Raw genomic sequence first — 24,354 nt, forward strand, 5'->3', positions numbered from 1 at the left:
TGTTGGGCTTAAATCAAGAAGACCCGGGTTCAATCCTCACTAAGGGTAATGTTTAACTCATTATACAGAACACAAGTTCTCTGAGGAAGAGACTCATAAAGACAAGGGTTCACATCTGACTTGTATCTTGTTTTATTGAATCAGCTCACACACAGGTCAGCAGTCAAACATCAGTTCCAGCAGGTGTTCAGACAGGAGATCTGTGGCTCTGTGGTAAGAGCGCTGCCCCACGGCTTCAGGGGTTGCTGGTATCGGTCCCAGCCAGAACTCTGCGATATGTGTGAATGGTGAGTGAGTGTGAGGCGCGCCTGAAGAAGGGGGGATACCAGTTCGGTCTCCCCCTGGAGCTTCCGGAGCCGTGTCCAGCAGGGGTTATACTTTACAGCCTGCCAAAAAATTTAAAATGAACTGTATAAAAATTCTGGACCTTCGTCCCTTCCCCACCCGTTTCGGTTACCATCATTTACTTTCTAGAGGAGTGACCCTCCACAAAGCAAATGATGGTAACCGACATGTGCAAGACAAACACGCACACACACACAATCACACACATGATCTACATCACCTGTGCAGCAGCAGATGATCATCATCAGTACAGTCAGTGTCTGTCCACACGTCTCTGCTTCTGTTCAACAGGCTTACAGTCCACAACACGTCACTGATCCTGTAGAGCAGACAAACAAATACACACATTATTACACACTGAATATCTGAGCTAATAATAGACAAATATGCAAATATTACATATGTATTGAATATTGCGCCCTCATGTGGAGATTATTCAGAAATACGCCTTTGCAAATTTTCAATATAATGTATTTAAAATATTCGCCCTCTTGTGGTGATGTTTGTGAACTGCACTGCTGCCGCTCTAAAATAGTGAAAGTTTCAGCCTCGTGTGGAGAATTTCTGAATTACACCTTTGCAAATCTTCAATCTACTGAATTTAAAATATTCGCCCTCGTGTGGTGATTTTGGTGAATTACACAACTGCAAATCTAATTGAATGAATTTAAACATGTCGCCCTCCTGTGGAGATGTTTCTGAATTACAACTTTGCAGATCTGTTGATTTGAATGATTGTGGTGATTTTTTGTGAATTTCAGCACAGCAAATGCAAAGCATTGAGATTTCAGCTTCCTGTGGTGCAGCTGCATTTTCATCCACTGATGGTGACAACCATAAACATTTTATTGTGTAAAAGAAAGCAGGAAGTGTTGAGGTGTCTGCGGTATTAAAAGTGTTAAAATGTCTTAAATCACAAAAGCAAAGTTTTAGACCTTCAGAAGTCTTAAATCAACTAAAATATTGTGTTATAGGTCTTAAATCTTATTTAACAGCTCTTAATTTTCCCTTGTTCATTTATAGCTTCCCAATCTGGCCATTAATACCCAGACAATCACCAACAATCTCAATACAACTTTCAATTTAATTACTTTCCCTACAGTAACATTTGCTAATAAGTTATTTATTTATTGCTGAGGATACTGACCTGACCTAGATTTGTATTATTAAATTATTATTATGATTGTTTTATTAAATGTTTTACGTTATAATCGTTTTTTAAAGGGCAAGTGAAAATCTTTTCCAACTGGGATATTCAAATAAAATCCTCAGCATTTAGCCGTGTATAAGTCTAACATTTCATTCAAATTGTTCTTCAAAATGTTTTGAAGTCTTAAATTTAACTTGATGAAACCTGCAGGAACCCTGATTTAATCTTTGGCATGATTTTGATCAGTGAATGAAGTTAAACATGACCTCATTTAGTGATGTGTTCAGTCGGAGAGTCTCTGTCTCTGTCAAATCTCTGTTTTCAGGATCTACCAAGCCAGGTTTGAGGTCATGGAGAGCTCTTGAGCAGAACTTTATTCTTGATGGACTAGAAACAACTGTTTACTGAATTATTTGCCGTTTTATTTGTTAATTCTTTTCAAAGTAATTTCTTTTATATGCTGGAGAGACTTTCTGTGTAGCAGCAGCTGCCAGTCTGGATGTAGATTATACCAGTATTCAACCAGTCGTTTTGGTCTCACCTGGTAATTTCCCTCCTGACAATGTCCGTGTGTTTAACCACTGTTTAATCTTTAAAGCACACACTAAAACATCTGATCATTTATAAGTGATTATTTTTGCTCGCTTTATTTAGAAGTTCAGGATAAATGCTCGAATAACAATATGGAAAAATCAAACAAATAATAATGTAATATAAAACTATTGTCAAAAGCTGATGACTACAGACTTGACATCAAATATTGCCAAATCAAATGTAAAATATTGTACTTTAAAGCTTGTGACTTTCTCATTATGCTGTTATTCACTCTAGATCGTCATTTAGTCTGTATGTAATTAATGCATCACACATCAATAAACACATTTAATTTATCTGACGAGCTCTTATATCGGGGATGCAGAATGTTTTCATTGCTTACAGATTTCACTGACGCAGACACAAGTAATAATTATACCAACAAAAACACGAGCACATTTCCTTTCATGAATGCCTAATAAAGATGACTGGTTATTAAAAACATATATTGTATTAAGCTTTGCATGAAGTGTTAAATTATAAGTATTTCTGTTGCTATATTAAGATGCAACAAGTGGATTAAAAAATCTTGTAAGCTCTGTAATAAAGCAGATTTGATCAGTCTTTCTCCAATAGTATCTGGATGCAGACTTGGATTTGCAAACCGAGACTGCATAAATCAGACTTGCAATGTAAGACGTCACTGTAAGGGGTGGGGTTAGGTGTGCGCATTAAAGCGCAGTGTCCATCCGCTCCACTAGGCGGCATCAGCGAGCTGCTCTTTTAGCCTGAACACCTTTGACAACAGCGCCACAGATCATCACAGTTACACCGTTTTACTGGCGTCAAGTTGAGCTCCAGCAGATGACAGCTCAGTGACAGACTCATAATGTCAGTCAACAGCACATATTACAGCCCGACAGCGAAGAAAAGCGACCCAGAGAGCAGAAATGGAGAGTAACGCGACTCACCTGTAAGTGACTTTGTTTCGGTGGGTTTGTTTGTAGTGATGTTGCTGTAGTGTTTGTGTTCAGGCATTGCTCTCTCCTCCTCTGCAGCAGTGAAGATACACACGTGTGTCTGTTGTGTTTCTGCTGCACATCTTTCCTCTTTCTGACGCTCCTCCACACACTCCTCCACATCCAGGCGGATTCACAGCTCCAGTAAAGGTATTTATGAGCTCATATTTCCAGTAGAGAGTCCAGAAAGTGTGTTTGTTGTGCTGCTGCTCTGTCGCGTGTATGTTGGGGGAGGGACTTTCTGTAGGAAGCATTTGATTGGCCAGATTTGGTGTAGAGTCCTCAATACAGTATGAGGAGACTTTAGAGGTAAATGATGATATTTACAGTGTTTAATTGTGTTTAGTAACATTTAAAGCCCCACAAGCAGCTGTAAGATCATTTAAAATATGGTTGATGTGTTTGACTAAAGAATAAGCAGGTTTTTCACATTTTGAACAATGAAATATAATAATATATTAGCATATGATGTAGTTTGAATGTATTTTGAATCATTTACATTAGAATTTTATTTATATTATAATTTTATATGAATTATTTGTGCTTAGTCCGTTTTTTTTTCAAAATGTGTAAATGTGGTCATCCTTACACTGGAGAAAGAAGTGTGTGTTTGTGTGTGTGCTGATGGTGTAGTGGTCAGAGCACACAGCCTGAGATGTAAAGGTCTCACAGCATACCTGGGTTCAAATCTGAGTCCTGTTACTGCTCTTTACTGCTGATCTAAATACAAAAAAACAAAAGAGTTTTTCCATAGTTTTGCACTGATTATTTTCCTTTCAGCAGTTCCTTTAGTGTGATCCGCACAGCAAAGTGAGTTTCGTACCCAAGCCTCTACCGTAGTCTCGTTCACATTGACTGTGTGTTGAGCCACTAGCCCATCATGGCTTTCATGCTGCTTGGGCCACTTTGTCTGACTGAATTCCAGCAAATGACAGTAAAGTAAGCAATAGAGGGATTTGAACCCAGGTCTCCTGCATGAAAGCACATTGCTTTATGACTTGAGCCACTGAGAGAGATGAATTTAGACTTCTGGAAATTGTTTTTATTGAGAGTTTTGAGAAAGATGTGATTATAGCAAGTGAGGGACTCAATCTTTCAGTCTTCTGTATGGCAGTCAAGCACTCATCCACTGAGCCACCGGAGTTAACTATTGGTATTATTTTTTGTGAGCCAAATTACAAAGACAATAATCTCACATCACGGATAAAATCAGGAAGAGATAAAGCTCCATTAAAACACTTTCTTCACCATCCAGACTCTGTGGCTCATGTTATAAAGTATTGAACTTTGTTCAAGGAGGTCCGGGTTCAAATCTCACTATGGCTAATGTCCAGCTTGAGCTTATTATATTCACCATCAGTGTCCTGCCCTGATGATGGAAGCTGATGGTGAATATAATGAGCTCAAGCTGGATGATGATGTGAACCCCATGATGATTGAGTGAATAAACACAAGTTCTCTGAGGAAGAGACTCATAAAGACAAGAGTTCACATCTGACTTGAATCTAGCAAGAGTGGGATTTGATCCTTCGCACTTCTGTACAATAGTTAAACGCTCATCCACTGAACCACAGAGCTTGATTTATGGATATGGTTGTTTTGTGGACCAAATTACAAAGAAATATGTGTCAAACCTTGGTCATGATGGAGTTTGTGATAAAGCCCCATTCAGAAACCTCCTCCAACATCAGACTTGGTGGCTCAGGTCATAAAGTGTTGGACTTTAATCAAGTAGACCCGGGTTCAAACCTCACTATAGGTAATGTCCCACTCATTATACAGAACACAAGTTCTTTGAGGAAGAGACTCATAAAGACAAGAGTTCACATCTGATTTGTATCTTGTTTTATTGAATCAGCTCACACACAGGTCAGCAGTCAAACATCAGTTCCAGCAGGTGTTCAGACAGGAGATCTGTGGCTCTGTGGTAAGAGCGCTGCCCCACGGCTTCAGGGGTTGCTGGTATCGGTCCCAGCCAGAACTCTGCGATATGTGTGAATGGTGAGTGAGTGTGAGGCGCGCCTGAAGAAGGGGGGATACCAGTTCGGTCTCCCCCTGGAGCTTCCGGAGCCGTGTCCAGCAGGGGTTATACTTTACAGCCTGCCAAAAAATTTAAAATGAACTGTATAAAAATTCTGGACCTTCGTCCCTTCCCCACCCGTTTCGGTTACCATCATTTACTTTCTAGAGGAGTGACCCTCCACAAAGCAAATGATGGTAACCGACATGTGCAAGACAAACACACACACACACAATCATACATGATCTACATCACCTGTGCAGCAGCAGATGATCATCATCAGTACAGTCAGTGTCTGTCCACACGTCTCTGCTTCTGTTCAACAGGCTTACAGTCCACAACACGTCACTGATCCTGTAGAGCAGACAAACAAATACACACATTATTACACACTGAATATCTGAGCTAATAATAGACAAATATACAAATATTACATATGTATTGAATATTGCGCCCTCATGTGGAGATTTCTCTGAACTACACTTTGTCAAATCTTGAATTTTCTGAATTTAAAATATTCACCCTCTTGTGGGGATTTTTGTGCACTGCACTGCTGCTGTTTTAAAATACTGAAAGTTTCAGCCTCGTGTGGAGAATTTCTGAATTGCAGCGCTGCGAATTTAATGAATTTAAAATATTCGCCCTCGTGTGGTGATTTTGCTGAATTACACCACTGCAAATCTATTTGGATGAGCTTAAACATGTCGCCCTCCTGTGGAGATATTTCTGAATTACACCTTTCTATTGATTTGAAAGTTTGTGGTGATGTTTTTCCTGATCTTCAGCTCAGTAAATGTAAAGCACTGAGATTTCAGCTTCCTGTGGCGCAGCTGTAGTCATGTTCATTTTCATCCACTGATGCTGACAACCACAAACATTTCGTTGTGTAAAATGAAGCAGAAAATCTTGAGGTTAAAAAAAAGGTATTATTAATAAATAAAGAAATATCATCAAACGCTAAATATTGCAGTTTTTATGGGGATCTTCAGATGACAGCGAGACAGTAAACTGAGGTCATGGTGAACACAGTTCTGCTACATGTTGAATTGAGTCGTTTTCTGTCTTCATCTGTTCCAGGAAAGATCAAAATATATTCTGTTGGTGACTTTATTATTGATTATTTGAATCAGTTTTTAATCGTTGACATGATTTTGATCAGTGAATGAAGTTAAACATGACCTAATGTAGTGAAGTGTTCAGTTGAAGCGTCCATGTCTGTCAAATCTCTGTTTTCAGGATCTACCAAGCCAGGTCAGAGGTCATGGAGAGCTCTTGAGCAGAACTGGATTCCTGATGGATTGGAAACAACTGTTTCCTGAGTTATTTACCGTTTTCTGTGTTAATTCTGTTTAAAGTCATTTTCTTTGTGTGCAGGAGAGACTTTCTGTGTAGCAGCAGCTGCCAGTCTGGATGTAGATTACACCAGTATTCAACCAGTTTCCGATTAGACGGCTGAGAGTACAAGAAACAGCCTTGAGGATGAAACAGGTCGTTCCCTGTAGAGCGGCACGGTATTGGAAATATGTCACAATGTGATGTTTAGTTTTCTGTGATTTATACTGTGATAAGAGTACAATTTCACCAGATGACCTGAACGGCTCTGTGTGTACAGAATTGATCATTTTAGATTGATTGGGATGATTCTGTATATTTATTATGCACAGTATAATTGCTGTGTTTTTGTTATTGTAAGGCAGCGAGATCGGCCAGCAAACTCTATGCGAGTGTCACAGAACGGCAAACTATCTTCAGTAAATTCTCTTAATCTTACTGAGTCTCCAGCTCAAAGGCTTCTCTTAATCGGACACACCAGTCGTTTTGGTCTCACCTGTTAATTGCCCTCCTCACAACGTGTGTGTGTGTGTGTGTGTTTGTGTGTGTGTGTGTGTGTGTGTGTGTGTTTAACCACTTTTCACCTTTTAAAGCTTAAACTCAAACATCTGATCATTCATAAGGGATTATTTTAGCTCTTTTTATACAGAAACTCAGGACAAATTATTGATTAACAATGTGGAAATATCAAACCAATATAAATGTAACATAAAACAATTCCCAAAAGCTGATGACTACAGACTTGACATCAAATATCGATAAATGAAGTGCAAAACATAAATATTGAACTTTTTAGCTCGTGACTTTCTCATTATGCTGTTATTCAGTCCAGATCGTCTTTTAGCCTGTATGTAATTAATGCACCTCTCATCAATAAACACATTTAATTTATCTGACGAGCTTTTATATTGGGGATGCAGAATGTTTTCATTGCTTACAGATTTAATTGACCAACAGAAATATGATCATAAATGCCTCATAAAGATGACTGGCTCATTTTTAAAAGATCATATATTGTAGAAAGCCATTCATCAAGTTTTGAATTATAAGTATTCTGTTGCTGTATGAAAACAACGAGTGGATGAAAAAAAATCTTGTGAACTCAGCAAGAGGCATTAAAGCGCAGTTTCCATCCGCTCCACTAGGCGGCATCAGCGAGCTGCTCTTTTAGCCTGAACACCTTTGACAACAGCGCCACAGATCATCACAGGTACACCGTTTTACTGGCGTCAAGTTGAGCTCCAGCAGATGACAGCACAGTGACACTCATAATGTCAGTCAACAGCACATATTACAGCCCGACAGTGAAGAAAAGCGACACAAAGTGCAGAAATGGAGAGTAACGCGACTCACCTGTAAGTGGCTTTGTTTCGGTGGGTTTGTTTGTAGTGATGTTGCTGTAGTGTTTGTGTTCAGGCATTGCTCTCTCTCCTCCTCTGCAGCAGTGAAGATACACACATGTGTCTGTTGTGTTTCTGCTGCACATCTTTCCTCTTTCTGACGCTCATCCACACACTCCTCCACATCCAGGCGGATTCACAGCTTTAGTAAAGGTATTTATGAGCTCATATTTCCAGTAGAGAGTCCAGAAAGTGTGTTTGTTGTGCTGCTGCTCTGTCACGTGTATGTTGGGGGAGGGACTTTCTGTAGGAAGCATCTGATTGGCCAGATTTGGTGTAGAGTCCTCAATACAGTATGAGGAGACTTTAGAGGTAAATGATGATATTTACAGTGTTTAATTGTGTTTAGTGACATTTAAAGCCCCACAAGCAGCTGTAAGATCATTTAAAATATGGTTGATGTGTTTGACTGAAGAATAAGCAGGTTTTTCACATTTTGAACAATGAAATAAAATAATATATTAGCATATGATGTAGTTTGAATGTATTTTGTATAATTTACATTTGATATTAATTATTTGTGTTTATTTAGTTTTTTTTTCAAAATGTGTAAATGTGGTCATCCTTACACTGGAGAAAGAAGTGTTGTTTTGTGTGTGTGCTGATGGTGTAGTGGTCAGAGCACACAGCCTGAAATGTGAAGTTCTCACAGTATACCTGGGTTCAAATCTGAGTCCTGTTACTGCTCTTTACTGCTGATCTAAATACAAAAAACAAAAGTGTTTTTCCTCAATCCTGCACTGATTACTTTCCTGTCAGCAGTTCATTTAGTGTGATCCACACAGCGAATGGAGTTTCGTACCCAAGCCTCTACCGTAGTCTCGTTCACATTGACTGTGTGTTCAGCCACTAGCCCATCATGGCTTTCATGCTGCTTAGGCCACTTTGTCTGACTGAATTCCAGCAAATGACAGTAAAGTAAGCAATAGAGAGATTTGAACCCAGGTCTCCTGCATGCAAGCACAAGTGAGAGATTCGATCCTTCAGTCTGTTGAACGGTAGTCAAAGACTCACCCACTGAGCCACAGGACTTGACTAATAGCAATCGACTTTTTGTGAGCCAACTTACAAAGAAATTTATCTCAAATCACAGGTGAAATCAGGTAATAGATAAAGCTCCATTTAAACATTTGCTTCACCATCCAGACTCTGTGGCTCATGTTGTAAAGTGTTGAACTTTAATCAAAGAGACCCGGGTTCAAATCTCACTATGGCTAATGTCCAGCTTGAGTTTATTATATTCACCATCAGTGTCCTGCCCTGATGATGGAAGCTGATGGTGAATATAAAGAGTTCAAGCTGGACGCTGATGTGAAGTCCATGATGATTGAGTGAATAAACACAAGTTCTCTGAGGAAGAGACTCATAAAGACAAGAGTTCACATCTGACTTGAATCTAGCAAGAGTGGGATTTGATCCTTCGCACTTCTGTATGATAGTTGAATGCTCTTCCTTTGAACCACAGAGCTTGATTTTTGGATATGGTTGTTTTGTGGACCAAATTACAAAAAAAATATGTGTCAAACCTTGGTCATGATGGAGTTAGTGATAAAGCCCCATTCAGATATCTACTCCAACATCAGACTTGGTGGCTCAAGTCATAAAGTGTTGGACTTTAATCAAGAAGACCCGGGTTCAATCCTCACTGTGGCTAATGTCCACCTTCAGTTCATTATATTCACCATCCTGATGATGGACGCTGGTGTGAAACTCATGATGGGCGAGTCAATAAACACAAGTTCTCTGAGGAAGAGACTCATAAAGACAAGAGTTCAGATCTGACTTGTATCTTGTTTTATTGAATAAGCTCACACACAGGTCAGCAGTCAAACATCAGTTCCAGCAGGTGTTCAGACAGGAGATCTGTGGCTCTGTGGTAAGAGCGCTGCCCCACGGCTTCAGGGGTTGCTGGTATCGGTCCCAGCCAGAACTCTGCGATATGTGTGAATGGTGAGTGAGTGTGAGGCGCGCCTGAAGAAGGGGGGATACCAGTTCGGTCTCCCCCTGGAGCTTCCGGAGCCGTGTCCAGCAGGGGTTATACTTTACAGCCTGCCAAAAAATTTAAAATGAACTGTATAAAAATTCTGGACCTTCGTCCCTTCCCCACCCGTTTCGGTTACCATCATTTACTTTGTAGAGGAGTGACCCTCCACAAAGCAAATGATGGTAACCGACATGTGCAAGACAAACACACACACAATCATACATGATCTACATCACCTGTGCAGCAGCAGATGATCATCATCAGTACAGTCAGTGTCTGTCCACACGTCTCTGCTTCTGTTCAACAGGCTTACAGTCCACAACACATCACTGATCCTGTAGAGCAGACAAACAAATACACACATTATTACACACTGAATATCTGAGCTAATAATAGACAAATATGCAAATATTTTATTGTATTGAACATTGCGCCCTCATGTGGACATTATTCGGAATTACACCTTTGCGAATTTTTAATATAATAATTTTAAAATATTCGCCCTCGTGTGGTGATTTTGGTGAATTACACAACTGCAAATCTAATTGAATGAATTTAAACATGTCGCCCTCCTGTGGAGATATTTCTGAATTACACTATTGCAGATCTGTTGATTTGAATGATTGTGGGGATTTTTCTGAATTTCAGCAAAGCATTGAGATTTCAGCTTCCTGTGGTGCAGCTGTAGTTTTCTGTATGTTCAACCACTGATGTTGACAACTATAAAGAAAAGCTTTTCTGCAGTGCAGCTCTACATGACAACAGATGGTAAAATGAATGATCAAAAAAGGCGAGTGAATAAAAATGTCTTCAGTCTTGCAATGCAGTGCAAAGTAACTCTGCCACCACTGCTTTACTTCTGTTATTAACCCTTTCACTGCTGAGTTTTAAAGGTTCTATCTGGAAACGGGAGTCTTGACAGATGTAGCACTTTTATTTATTATTATTTTTTATTCAACATATTCACACGCTTGCTCATCGTGTCATCAACTACCTGATAATCCAATTTACATAAATGTGTAAGTGATTGTGATTAAGTGAACTTAGAGAAGAATAGAATTAACTTTATAGTTACTTTCACATCTGGTATGAATAAAACACATCGGCAACAGATGGTACTAGTACTTGTTTTACTAGTACTTGTGCATTCACATGTCTAAAATATAAAATAAGCATTAGGCGGTTAAAAAGCTGCATAATTGTGATAATATGATAAGTCTTTCTCTGGCTCAGCGCTAGCCAACGTGCCAAAGCTCAGTTTGATTTTTTAGTTGCCGCTCTAAGGGTTATCGCTAACTTGTCATGCTTGTCAAGCTGGATAACGAGTAAAATATCAGCAGCAGGGACTTTACAGTTCTCACTTCAAAACAAAACAATAGTAGGATTCTTTAATGATTTACCCTGCTGTTAATCTCCCTTCCTCCTCATCCCTGTCTATGGGGCGCCAAACTCTGTTTCCGTGCGTGAGAGAGACTGTATTCACACCGCTCCATGCTGAACTAAAGTGTTTTTAAATAATCAAACGTCCCCGTATGACGAATCTATTATGAAATTCGTTGCCAACGCTTTTAGTAATCGATTTAAACGATTCATTGTTGCAGCCCTAATGGAAATATCACACAAATATTAATGTAACATAAAACTATTCGTCACCTTGGAATTATAAGGTTTTATCTGCGTTCTGAATGATTTTGAGATATTGAGCCTCAAAGTTTTTGCATTCCATAGCAAACAGTATGTGTGCAACATTTGTTTTTTAAATAAAAAAAGTCTTAAAATGTAAACAACTTTTAAAAATCATCACATACTGTAAATTAGTTGTCAATTAATAAAAATATGTCAATAACTCAATATTGACAAAAATGTCAGATAGAACTTTATAATTCTAAGGTGACGTATTGTCAAAAGCTGATGATTACTGACTTGACATCAAATATTGCAGAATTAAATGTCAAAAAATCTTCTTTAAAGCTTGTGACTTTCTCATTATGCTGTTATTCACTCTAGATCGTCATTTAGTCAGTATGTAATTAATGCACCACAGATCAATAAACACATTTAATTTATCTGACGAGCTCTTATATCGGGATGCAGAATGTTTTCATTGCTTACAGATTTCACTGACGCAGACACAAGTAATATTTTACCAACAAAAACACGACCACATTTCCTTTCATGAATGCCTAATAAAGATGACTGGTTATTAAAAACATATATATTGTATTAAGCCATTCATAAAGTGTTGAATTGTAAGTATTTCTGTTGCTATATTAAGATGCAACAAGTGGATGCAAAAAAATCTTGTGAACTTTGTAAAAGGCAGATTTGATCAGTCTTTCTCCAATATTATCTGGATGCAGATTTGGATTTGCAAACTGAGACTGCATAAATCAGACCTACAATGTCAGACACGATGCACTCAATGGAGCTAGTGACGTCACTGTAAAGGGTGGGGTTAGGTGTGCGCATTAAAGCGCAGCTCCCATCTGCTCCACTAGGCGGCATCAGCGAGCTGCTCTTAGCCTGAACACCTTTGACAACAGCGCCACAGATCATCACAGGTACACCGTTTTACTGGCGTCAAGTTGAGCTCCAGCAGATGACAGCTCAGTGACAGACTCATAATGTCAGTCAACAGCACATATTACAGCCCGACAGTGAAGAAAAGCGACACAGAGAGCAGAAATGGAGAGTAACGCGACTCACCTGTAAGTGACTTTGTTTCGGTGGGTTTGTTTGTAGTGATGTTGCTGTAGTGTTTGTGTTCAGGCATTGCTCTCTCTCCTCCTCTGCAGCAGTGAAGATACACACGTGTGTCTGTTGTGTTTCTGCTGCACATCTTTCCTCTTTCTGACGCTCCTCCACACACTCCTCCACATCCAGGCGGATTCACAGCTCCAGTAAAGGTATTTATGAGCTCATATTTCCAGTAGAGAGTCCAGAAAGTGTGTTTGTTGTGCTGCTGCTCTGTCGCGTGTATGTTGGGGGAGGGACTTTCTGTAGAAAGCATCTGATTGGCCAGATTTGGTGTAGAGTCCTCAATACAGTATGAGGAGACTTTAGAGGTAAATGATGATATTTACAGTGTTTAATTGTGTTTAGTGACATTTAAAGCCCCACAAGCAGCTGTAAGATCATTTAAAATATGGTTGATGTGTTTGACTGAAGAATAAGCAGGTTTTTCACATTTTGAACAATGAAATAAAATAATATATTAGCATATGATGTAGTTTGAATGTATTTTGAATAATTTACATTTGAAATTAATTATTTGTGTTTATTTAGTTTTTTTTTTCAAAATGTGTAAATGTGGTCATCCTTACACTGGAGAAAGAAGTGTGTGTTTGTGTGTGTGCTGATGGTGTAGTGGTCAGAGCACACAGCCTGAGATGTGAAGTTCTCACAGTATACCTGGGTTCAAATCTGAGTCCTGTTACTGCTCTTTACTGCTGATCTAAATACAAAAAACAAAAGTGTTTTTCCTCAATCCTGCACTGATTACTTTCCTGTCAGCAGTTCATTTAGTGTGATCCACACAGCGAATGGAGTTTCGTACCCAAGCCTCTACCGTAGTCTCGTTCACATTGACTGTGTGTTCAGCCACTAGCCCATCATGGCTTTCATGCTGCTTAGGCCACTTTGTCTGACTGAATTCCAGCAAATGACAGTAAAGTAAGCAATAGAGAGATTTGAACCCAGGTCTCCTGCATGAAAGCACAAGTGAGAGATTCGATCCTTCAGTCTGTTGAACGGTAGTCAAAGACTCACCCACTGAGCCACAGGACTTGACTGATAGCAAAAGCCTTATTGTGAGCCAAATTACAAAGAAATTTATCTCAAATCACAGGTAAAATTAGGAAATAGATAAAGCTCCATTTAAACATTTGCTTCACCATCCAGACTCTGTGGCTCAGGTCATAAAGTGTTGAACTTTAATCAAAGAGACCCGGGTTCAAATCTCACTATGGCTAATGTCCAGCTTGAGCTTATTATATTCACCATCAGTGTCCTGCCCTGATGATGGAAGCTGATGGTGAATCTAATGAGCTTAAGCAGGATGATGATGTGTAACCCATGATGATTGAGTGAATAAACACAAGTTCTCTGAGGAAGAGACTCATAAAGACAAGAGTTCACATCTGACTTGAATCTAGCAAGAGTGGGATTTGATCCTTCGTACTTCTGCACAATAGTTAAACGCTCATCCACTGAACCACAGAGCTTGATTTTTGGATATGGTTGTTTTGTGGACCAAATTACAAAGAAATATGTGTCAAACCTTGGTCATGATGGAGTTAGTGATAAAGCCCCATTCAGATATTTCGTCCAACATCAGACTTGGTGGCTCAGGTCATAAAGTGTTGGACTTTAATCAAGAAGACCCGGGTTCAATCCTCACTGTGACTAATGTCCACCTTCAACTCATTATACAGAACACAAGTTCTCTGAGGAAGAGACTCATAAAGACAAGGGTTCAGATCTGACTTGTATCTTGTTTTATTGAATCAGCTCACACACAGGTCAGCAGCCAAACATCAGTTCCAGCAGGTGTTCAGACAGGAGATCTGTGGCTCTGTGGTAAGAGCGCTGCCCCACGGCTTCAGGGGTTGCTGGTATCGGTCCCAGCCAGAACTCTGCGATATGTGTGAATGGTGAGTGAGTGTGAGGCGCGCCTGAAGAAGGGGGGATACCAGTTCGGTCTCCCCCTGGAGCTTCCGGAGCCGTGTCCAGCAGGGGTTATACTTTACAGCCTGCCAAAAAATTTAAAATGAACTGTATAAAAATTCTGGACCTGCGTCCCTTCCCCACCCGTTTCGGTTACCATCATTTACTTTGTAGAGGAGTGACCCTCCACAAAGCAAATGATGGTAACCGACATGTGCAAGACAATCACACACATGATCTACATCACCTGTGCAGCAGCAGATGATCATCATCAGTACAGTCAGTGTCTGTCCACACGTCTCTGCTTCTGTTCAACAGGCTTACAGTCCACAACACGTCACTGATCCTGTAGAGTCGACACACAAATACACACATTATTACACACTGAATATCTGAGCTAATAATAGACAAATATGCAAATATTACATATGTATTGAATATTGCGCCCTCATGTGGAGATTATTCTGAATTACGCCTTTGCGAATTTTTTATATAATGTATTTAAAATATTCGCCCTCTTGTGGTGATGTTTGTGAACTGCACTGCTGCCGCTCTAAAATAGTGAAAGTTTCAGCCTCGTGTGGAGAATTTCTGAATTACACCTTTGTAAATCTTCAATATAATAATTTTAAAATATTCGCCCTCGTGTGGTGATTTTGGTGAATTACACAACTGCAAATCTAATTGAATGAATTTAAACATGTCGCCCTCCTGTGGAGATATTTCTGAATTAAACTATTGCAGATCTGTTGATTTGAATGATTGTGGTGATTTTTCTGAATTTCAGCAAAGCATTGAGATTTCAGCTTCCTGTGGTGCAGCTGTAGTTATCTGTATGTTCATCCACTGATGTTGACAACTATAAAGAAAAGCTTTTCTGCAGTGCAGCTCTACATGACAACAGATGGTAAAATGAATGATCAAAAAAGGCGAGTGAATAAAAATGTCTTCAGTCTTGCAATGCAGTGCAAAGTAACTCTGCCACCACTGCTTTACTTCTGTTATTAACCCTTTCACTGCTGAGTTTTAAAGGTTCTATCTGGAAACGGGAGTCTTGACAGATGTAGCACTTTTATTTATTATTATTTTTTATTCAACATATTCACACGCTTAATCATCGTGTCATCAACTACCTGATAGTCCAATTTACATAAACGTGTAAGTGATTGTGATTAAGTGAACTTAGAGAAGAATAGAATTAACTTTATAGTTACTTTCACATCTGGTATGAATAAAACACATCGGCAACAGATGGTACTAGTACTTGTTTTACTAGTACTTGTGCATTCACATGTCTAAAATATAAAATAAGCATTAGGCGGTTAAAAAGCTGCATAATTGTGATAATATGATAAGTCTTTCTCTGGCTCAGCGCTAGCCAACGTGCCAAAGCTCAGTTTGATTTTTTTAGTTGCCGCTCTAAGGGTTAAGGCTAACTTGTCAAGCTGGATAAAGAGTAAAATATCAGCAGCAGGGACTTTACAGTTCTCACTTGAAAACAAAACAATAGTAGGATTCTTTTATGATTTACCCTGCTGTTAATCTCCCTTCCTCCTCATCCCTGTCTATGGGGAGCCGAACTCTGTTTCCGTGCGTGAGAGAGACTGTATTCACACCGCTCCGTGCTGAACTAAAGTGTTTTTAAATAATCAAACGTCCCCGTATGACGAATCTATTGTGAAATTCGTTGCCAACGTTTTTAGTAATCAATTTTATCAATTTAAATGATTCATTGTTGCAGCCCTAATGGAAATATCAAACAAATATTAATGTAACATAAAGCTATTCGTCACCTTGGAATTATAAGGTTTTATCTGCGTTCTGAATGATTTTGAGATATTGAGCCTCAAAGTTTTTGCATTCCATAGCAAACAGTATGTGTGCAACATTTGCTTTTTAAATAAAAAGTCTTAAAATGTAAACACCTTTTAAAAATCATCCCATAATGTAAATAAGTTGTCAATTAATAAGAATATGTCAATAACTCAATATTGACAAAAACGTCAGATAGAACCTTGTAATTCTAAGGTGACGTATTGTCAAAAGCTGATGATTACTGACTTGACATCAAATATTGCAGAATTAAATGTCAAAAAATGTTCTTTAAAGCTTGTGACTTTCTCATTATGCTGTTATTCACTCTGGATCGTCATTTAGTCAGTATGTAATTAATGCACCACAGATCAATAAACACATTTAATTTATCTGACGAGCTCTTATATCGGGGATGCAGAATGTTTTCATTGCTTACAGATTTCACTGACGCAGACACAAGTAATATTTTACCAACAAAAACACGACCACAATTTCTTTCATGAATGCCTAATAAAGATGACTGGTTATTAAAAACATATATATTGTATTAAGCCGTTCATAAAGTGTTGAATTGTAAGTATTTCTGTTGCTATATTAAGATGCAACAAGTGGATGTAAAAAAAATCTTGTGAACTTTGTAAAAGGCAGATTTGATCAGTCTTTCTCCGATAGTATCTGGATGCAGATTTGGATTTGCAAACTGAGACTGCATAAATCAGACCTACAATATCAGACTTCTTTTTTTTTTATTGTATTGTAGTATTTACAAACATAGTACAATAGAGTACATCTCACAACAGTTATAAACATAATAAAAATAAATAAAATAAAATGAAATAAATTATTTTAGTTATACGATGTATAAACATGCCAGGGGTAGAAAAAAGAATAGGTAAGATAATGATAATTATATAAAAAAAAACTTATTCAATCAAATGAAATTTACATAATGCCTCATATGTTTTTTTAGCTTTTCTGTTTTTTATGTTACATAATGTAGTACCATATTGTTTAATCTCCTTTATAAAATGAACACAATTTGGCTTAGCTTTGGCCCATTTCTTGACATGGATATGGTATTTTCCAAGTAATATTATTAGTTGTATAAGAAAACATGTTTTGGAGTCAATTCCATCTTGTACAAAAGCAAGTATGACATCATATAACCCAATTTGTATTAGTGTACCGAATGTCCTTGAAATAAAGTTAGAAACATCAATCCAAAATAATCTTGAGTATACACATTGAAAAAAAAGATGAGTAACAGATTCTTTAATAATTCCAAAAAATCGCAAAAGTTTTTTCTATCAACTCCAAATCGTTCAAATAATTCTTTTACAGGATAAATTCGGTGTAAAATTTTAAATGATACCTGTCTTACTTTATTCCTTACAAAGAACTTATTTGTTAGTAACCATAATTTTTTCCACTCAATGCTTCCAAAGTTTGATGACCAGAAGACTGTTGAAGATGGTATTTTATTCTTTTTTAATACATTTCTAATATATCTATTACTACATTTATCTTTAAGAATGTTAATATCATCAATATATAATACATCATCACTTGTCTTTGGCTGTTGGTCCACATTGTATATTGAATTACGCAACAGTGATACAACTTTACTTGGTATTGCATCAAAAATAACAGCATATTCTTTTGGTTTTACAGGAACTTTAAATTTTTTAAGGAATTCCGAGTATGAATAAAGCAATCCATGTTCGTCAAGTAATTGACTGACTGTACATATTCCATTGTCATACCATGATTGAATAAATATAGATTTCCTTTTGTACAAGATATCTTTATTATTCCACAGAAAATACCGATGAGGTGTAAAATTATGTTTATAGACCAACTGCCAAGCCAACAATGCCTGCTTATGAAAACTTGCCAATTTAATAGGGATTTTATCAATAGAGAAATTACATTTTAAAAGAAAATTTATGCAACCCAAAGAGTTAAATATAAAATTTAGAAAGATATGCCACAAAGTTTCTTTATTTTTAATGTATTCAATTATCCATTTTATCTTAAATACCTCATTGAGATCTGTAAAATTTAACACTTCAAGGCCTCCAAAGTCTTTGCTGTTATTTAAAATATCTTTTTTTAAATAGTGAGCCTTTTTTACGCCAAATAAAATCATAAAGAATTTTATCCAATTCCTTAACAACATTTTTCGAAGTTTCCATTGACAATAATATATATACAGACCTTGAAATTCCTTCTGCTTTAGACAGCAACACACGACCCATATAAGGACAGATCTCTCATTAACCACATATTATATCTGTTTTTGATCTTTTCAATGGTGGGACCTACAATGTCAGACACGATGCACTTAGTGGAGCTAGTGACGTCATTGTAAAGGGTGGGGTTAGGGGTGCGCATTAAAGCGCAGCTCCCATCTGCTCCACTAGGCGGCATCAGCGAGCTGCTCTTAGCCTGAACACCTTTGACAACAGCGCCACAGATCATCACAGGTACACCGTTTTACTGGCGTCAAGTTGAGCTCCAGCAGATGACAGCTCAGTGACAGACTCATAATGTCAGTCAACAGCACATATTACAGCCCGACAGTGAAGAAAAGCGACCCAGAGAGCAGAAATGGAGAGTAACGCGACTCACCTGTAAGTGACTTTGTTTCGGTGGGTTTGTTTGTAGTGATGTTGCTGTAGTGTTTGTGTTCAGGCATTGCTCTCTCTCCTCCTCTGCAGCAGTGAAGATACACACGTGTGTCTGTTGTGTTTCTGCTGCACATCTTTCCTCTTTCTGACGCTCCTCCACACACTCCTCCACATCCAGGCGGATTCACAGCTCCAGTAAAGGTATTTATGAGCTCATATTTCCAGTAGAGAGTCCAGAAAGTGTGTTTGTTGTGCTGCTGCTCTGTCGCGTGTATGTTGGGGGAGGGACTTTCTGTAGAAAGCATGTGATTGGCCAGATTTGGTGTAGAGTCCTCAATACAGTATGAGGAGACTTTAGAGGTAAATGATGATATTTACAGTGTTTAATTGTGTTTAGTGACATTTAAAGCCCCACAAGCAGCTGTAAGATCATTTAAAATATGGTTGATGTGTTTGACTGAAGCAGGTTTTTCACATTTTGAACAATGAAATATAATAATATATTAGCATATGATGTAGTTTGAATGTATTTTGTATAATTTACATTTGATATTAATTATTTGTGTTTATTTAGTTTTTTTTTTGAAAATGTGTAAATGTGGTCATCGTTACAGTGGAGAAAGAAGTGTGTGTTTGTGTGTGTGCTGATGGTGTAGTGGTCAGAGCACACAGCCTGAGATGTGAAGTTCTCACAGTATACCTGGGTTCTAATCTGAGTCCTGTTACTGCTCTTTACTGCTGATCTAAATACAAAAAACAAAAGTGTTTTCCTCAATCCTGCACTGATTACTTTCCTTTCAGCAGTTCATTTCGTGTGATCCGCACAGCGAATTGAGTTTCGTACCCAAGCCTCTACCGTAGTCTCATTTACATTGACTGTGTGTTCAGCCACTAGCCCATCATGGCTTTCATGCTGCTTGGGCCACTTTGTCTGACTGAATTCCAGCAAATGACAGTAAAGTAAGCAATAGAGAGATTTGAACCCAGGTCTCCTGCATGAAAGCACAAGTGAGAGATTCGATCTTTCAGTCTGTTGAACAGTAGTCAAAGACTCACCCACTGAGCCACAGGACTTGACTTATGGCAATAGACTTTTTGTGAGCCAAATTACAAAGAAATTTATCTCAAATCACAGGTAAAATTAGGAAATAGATAAAGCTCCATTTAAACATTTGTTTCACCATCCAGACTCTGTGGCTCAGGTCATAAAGTGTTGAACTTTGATCAAAGAGACCCGGGTTCAAATCTCACTATGGCTAATGTCCAGCTTGAGTTTATTATATTCACCATCAGTGACCTGCCCTGATGATGGAAGCATGATGGTGAATCTAATGAGCTCAAGCTGGATGATGATGTGAACCCCATGATGATTGAGTGAATAAACACAAGTTCTCTGAGGAAGAGACTCATAAAGACAAGAGTTCACATCTGACTTGTTCTAGCAAGAGTGGGATTTGATCCTTCGCACTTCTGTACAATAGTTAAACGCTCATCCACTGAACCACAGAGCTTGATTTTTGGATATGGTTGTTTTGTGGACCAAATTACAAAGAAATATGTGTCAAACCTTGGTCATGATGGAGTTTGTGATAAAGCCCCATTCAGATATCTCCTCCAACATCAGACTTGGTGGCTCAGGTCATAAAGTGTTGGGCTTTAATCAAGAAGACCCGGGTTCAATCCTCACTATGGGTAATGTTCAACTCATTATACAGAACACAAGTTCTCTGAGGAAGAGACTCATAAAGACAAGAGTTCAGATCTGACTTGTATCTTGTTTTATTGAATCAGCTCACACACAGGTCAGCAGTCAAACATCAGTTCCAGCAGGTGTTCAGACAGGAGATCTGTGGCTCTGTGGTAAGAGCGCTGCCCCACGGCTTCAGGGGTTGCTGGTATCGGTCCCAGCCAGAACTCTGCGATATGTGTGAATGGTGAGTGAGTGTGAGGCGCGCCTGAAGAAGGGGGGATACCAGTTCGGTCTCCCCCTGGAGCTTCCGGAGCCGTGTCCAGCAGGGGTTATACTTTACAGCCTGCCAAAAAAATTAAAATTAACTGTATAAAAATTCTGGACCTTCGTCCCTTCCCCACCCGTTTCGGTTACCATCATTTACTTTCTAGAGGAGTGACCCTCCACAAAGCAAATGATGGTAACCGACATGTGCAAGACAAACACACACACAATCATACATGATCTACATCACCTGTGCAGCAGCAGATGATCATCGTCAGTACAGTCAGTGTCTGTCCACACGTCTCTGCTTCTGTTCAACAGGCTTACAGTCCACAACACGTCACTGATCCTGTAGAGCAGACACACAAATACACACATTATTACACACTGAATATCTGAGCTAATAATAGACAAATATGCAAATATTTTATTGTATTGAATATTGCGCCCTCATGTGGAGATTATTCTGAATTACGCCTTTGCGAATTTTTTATATAATGTATTTAAAATATTCGCCCTCTTGTGGTGATGTTTGTGAACTGCACTGCTGCCGCTCTAAAATAGTGAAAGTTTCAGCCTCGTGTGGAGAATTTCTGAATTACACCTTTGTTAATCTTCAATATAATAATTTTTAAAATATTGCCCTCGTGTGGTGATTTTGGTGAATTACACAACTTTAAATCTAATTGAATGAATTTAAACATGTCGCCCTCCTGTGGAGATATTTCTGAATTACACTATTGCAGATCTGTTGATTTGAATGATTGTGGGGATTTTTCTGAATTTCAGCAAAGTATTGAGATTTCAGCTTCCTGTGGTGCAGCTGTAGTTTTCTGTATGTTCATCCACTGATGTTGACAACTATAAAGAAAAGCTTTTCTGCAGTGCAGCTCTACATGACAACAGATGGTAAAATGAATGATCAAAAAAGGCGAGTGAATAAAAATGTCTTCAGTCTTGCAATGCAGTGCAAAGTAACTCTGCCACCACTGCTTTACTTCTGTTATTAACCCTTTCACTGCTGAGTTTTAAAGGTTCTATCTGGAAACGGGAGTCCGGTTTTTTAGGCGACCATTATTTTAGAACGTTTACCGTTAATGTTTCCGTGGCGACGCGTCATGTTTGTCACGTGACACACCGCAGCCACAATAGCTCTGTATGACAGATGTAGCTCTTTTATTTATTATTACTTTTATTTCAACATATTCACACACTTGCTCATCGTGTCATTAACTACCTGATAATCCAATTTACATAAACGTGTAAGTGATTGTGATCTATAATGTCAGATGGGCGTTGCCATGTTTACTTGCGGCCGCGCGTTTGCCTCATTGCTAAAGCAGAATACGCAGGACTGAGCACGTAAATTCACCAGTTACTCCCCAAATACATGCAAGTAAGTGGCTGGTGAACTTAGAGAAGAGTAGATTCAACTCTATAGTTACTTTCACTATGTGTATCTGGTATGAATAAAACACATCAGCAAATTATATTTGAATGGATTTTTAGATTTCCTTGTGTGTTTTACAAACTCTAAATGTCTTGTCTTACTAGTACTTGTGTGTATTTACATGTCTAAAACATAAAATAAGCATTAGGCGGTTAAAAAGCTGCATAATTGTGATAATATGACACGTCTTTCTCCGCTCAGTTTGATTTTTTAGTTGCCGATCTAAGGGTTATAGATAATTTGTCATGCTTGTCAAGCTAGATAACGAGTAAAATATCAGCAGCAGGGACTTTACAGTTCTCACTTCAAAACAGAACAATAGTAGGATTCTTTAATGATTTACCCTGCTGTTAATCTCCCTTCCTCCTCATCCCTGTCTATGGGGCGCCAAACTCTGTTTCCGTGCGTGAGAGAGACTGTATTCACACCGCTCCATGCTGAACTAAAGTGTTTTTAAATAATCAAACGTCCCCGTATGACGAATCTATTATGAAATTCGTTGCCAACGCTTTTAGTAATCGATTTAAACGATTCATTGTTGCAGCCCTAATGGAAATATCACACAAATATTAATGTAACATAAAACTATTCGTCACCTTGGAATTATAAGGTTTTATCTGCGTTCTGAATGATTTTGAGATATTGAGCCTCAAAGTTTTTGCATTCCATAGCAAACAGTATGTGTGCAACATTTGTTTTTTAAATAAAAAAAGTCTTAAAATGTAAACAACTTTTAAAAATCATCACATACTGTAAATTAGTTGTCAATTAATAAGAATATGTCAATAACTCAATATTGACAAAAATGTCAGATAGAACTTTATAATTCTAAGGTGACGTATTGTCAAAAGCTGATGATTACTGACTTGACATCAAATATTGCAGAATTAAATGTCAAAAAATGTTCTTTAAAGCTTGTGACTTTCTCATTATGCTGTTATTCACTCTAGATCGTCATTTAGTCAGTATGTAATTAATGCACCACAGATCAATAAACACATTTAATTTATCTGACGAGCTCTTATATCGGGATGCAGAATGTTTTCATTGCTTACAGATTTCACTGACGCAGACACAAGTAATATTTTACCAACAAAAACACGACCACATTTCCTTTCATGAATGCCTAATAAAGATGACTGGTTATTAAAAACATATATATTGTATTAAGCCATTCATAAAGTGTTGAATTGTAAGTATTTCTGTTGCTATATTAAGATGCAACAAGTGGATGTAAAAAAATCTTGTGAACTTTGTAAAAGGCAGATTTGATCAGTCTTTCTCCAATATTATCTGGATGCAGATTTGGATTTGCAAACTGAGACTGCATAAATCAGACCTACAATATCAGACACGATGCACTCAATGGAGCTAGTGACGTCACTGTAAAGGGTGGGGTTAGGTGTGCGCATTAAAGCGCAGCTCCCATCTGCTCCACTAGGCGGCATCAGCGAGCTGCTCTTTTAGCCTGAACACCTTTGACAACAGCGCCACAGATCATCACAGGTACACCGTTTTACTGGCGTCAAGTTGAGCTCCAGCAGATGACAGCTCAGTGACAGACTCATAATGTCAGTCAACAGCACATATTACAGCCCGACAGTGAAGAAAAGCGACACAGAGAGCAGAAATGGAGAGTAACGCGACTCACCTGTAAGTGACTTTGTTTCGGTGGGTTTGTTTGTAGTGATGTTGCTGTAGTGTTTGTGTTCAGGCATTGCTCTCTCTCCTCCTCTGCAGCAGTGAAGATACACACGTGTGTCTGTTGTGTTTCTGCTGCACATCTTTCCTCTTTCTGACGCTCCTCCACATCCAGGCGGATTCACAGCTCCAGTAAAGGTATTTATGAGCTCATATTTCCAGTAGAGAGTCCAGAAAGTGTGTTTGTTGTGCTGCTGCTCTGTCGCGTGTATGTTGGGGGAGGGACTTTCTGTAGAAAGCATCTGATTGGCCAGATTTAGTGTAGAGTCTTCAATACAGTATGAGGAGACTTTAGAGGTAAATGATGATATTTACAGTGTTTAATTGTGTTTAGTGACATTTAAAGCCCCACAAG

General features: G+C 38.5%; 5 long non-coding RNA genes across 5 annotated transcripts; 2 read left to right on the forward strand and 3 right to left on the reverse strand.

The window, feature by feature from the left end:
* Window positions 1–112: 112 nt before the first annotated feature.
* LOC108183594 (uncharacterized) lies at window positions 113–3,280 on the reverse strand. Its single transcript, XR_001798549.4, has 3 exons — window positions 3,001–3,280; window positions 566–664; window positions 113–386 (listed from the first exon to the last, which is right to left on the reverse strand). It is a non-coding gene; the product is annotated as an uncharacterized lncRNA (long non-coding RNA).
* On the forward strand, window positions 2,858–7,290 carry LOC103910388 (uncharacterized). Its single transcript, XR_012401740.1, has 3 exons — window positions 2,858–3,002; window positions 3,088–3,198; window positions 6,443–7,290. It is a non-coding gene; the product is annotated as an uncharacterized lncRNA (long non-coding RNA).
* Window positions 5,324–19,177, reverse strand: LOC110439412 (uncharacterized). Its single transcript, XR_002458288.3, has 6 exons — window positions 18,896–19,177; window positions 14,697–14,795; window positions 12,491–14,535; window positions 10,021–10,119; window positions 7,754–9,849; window positions 5,324–5,422 (listed from the first exon to the last, which is right to left on the reverse strand). It is a non-coding gene; the product is annotated as an uncharacterized lncRNA (long non-coding RNA).
* LOC141381563 (uncharacterized) lies at window positions 18,985–23,306 on the forward strand. The gene is made up of 3 exons (XR_012401749.1): window positions 18,985–19,095; window positions 20,686–21,901; window positions 22,001–23,306. It is a non-coding gene; the product is annotated as an uncharacterized lncRNA (long non-coding RNA).
* On the reverse strand, window positions 20,658–24,219 carry LOC141381560 (uncharacterized). Its single transcript, XR_012401745.1, has 3 exons — window positions 23,950–24,219; window positions 21,099–21,197; window positions 20,658–20,927 (listed from the first exon to the last, which is right to left on the reverse strand). It is a non-coding gene; the product is annotated as an uncharacterized lncRNA (long non-coding RNA).
* Window positions 24,220–24,354: the final 135 nt, after the last annotated feature.

This window comes from Danio rerio, chromosome 4, assembly GCF_049306965.1.
Source record: "Danio rerio strain Tuebingen ecotype United States chromosome 4, GRCz12tu, whole genome shotgun sequence".
In the NCBI taxonomy this organism is placed as follows: Eukaryota; Metazoa; Chordata; class Actinopteri; order Cypriniformes; family Danionidae; genus Danio; species Danio rerio.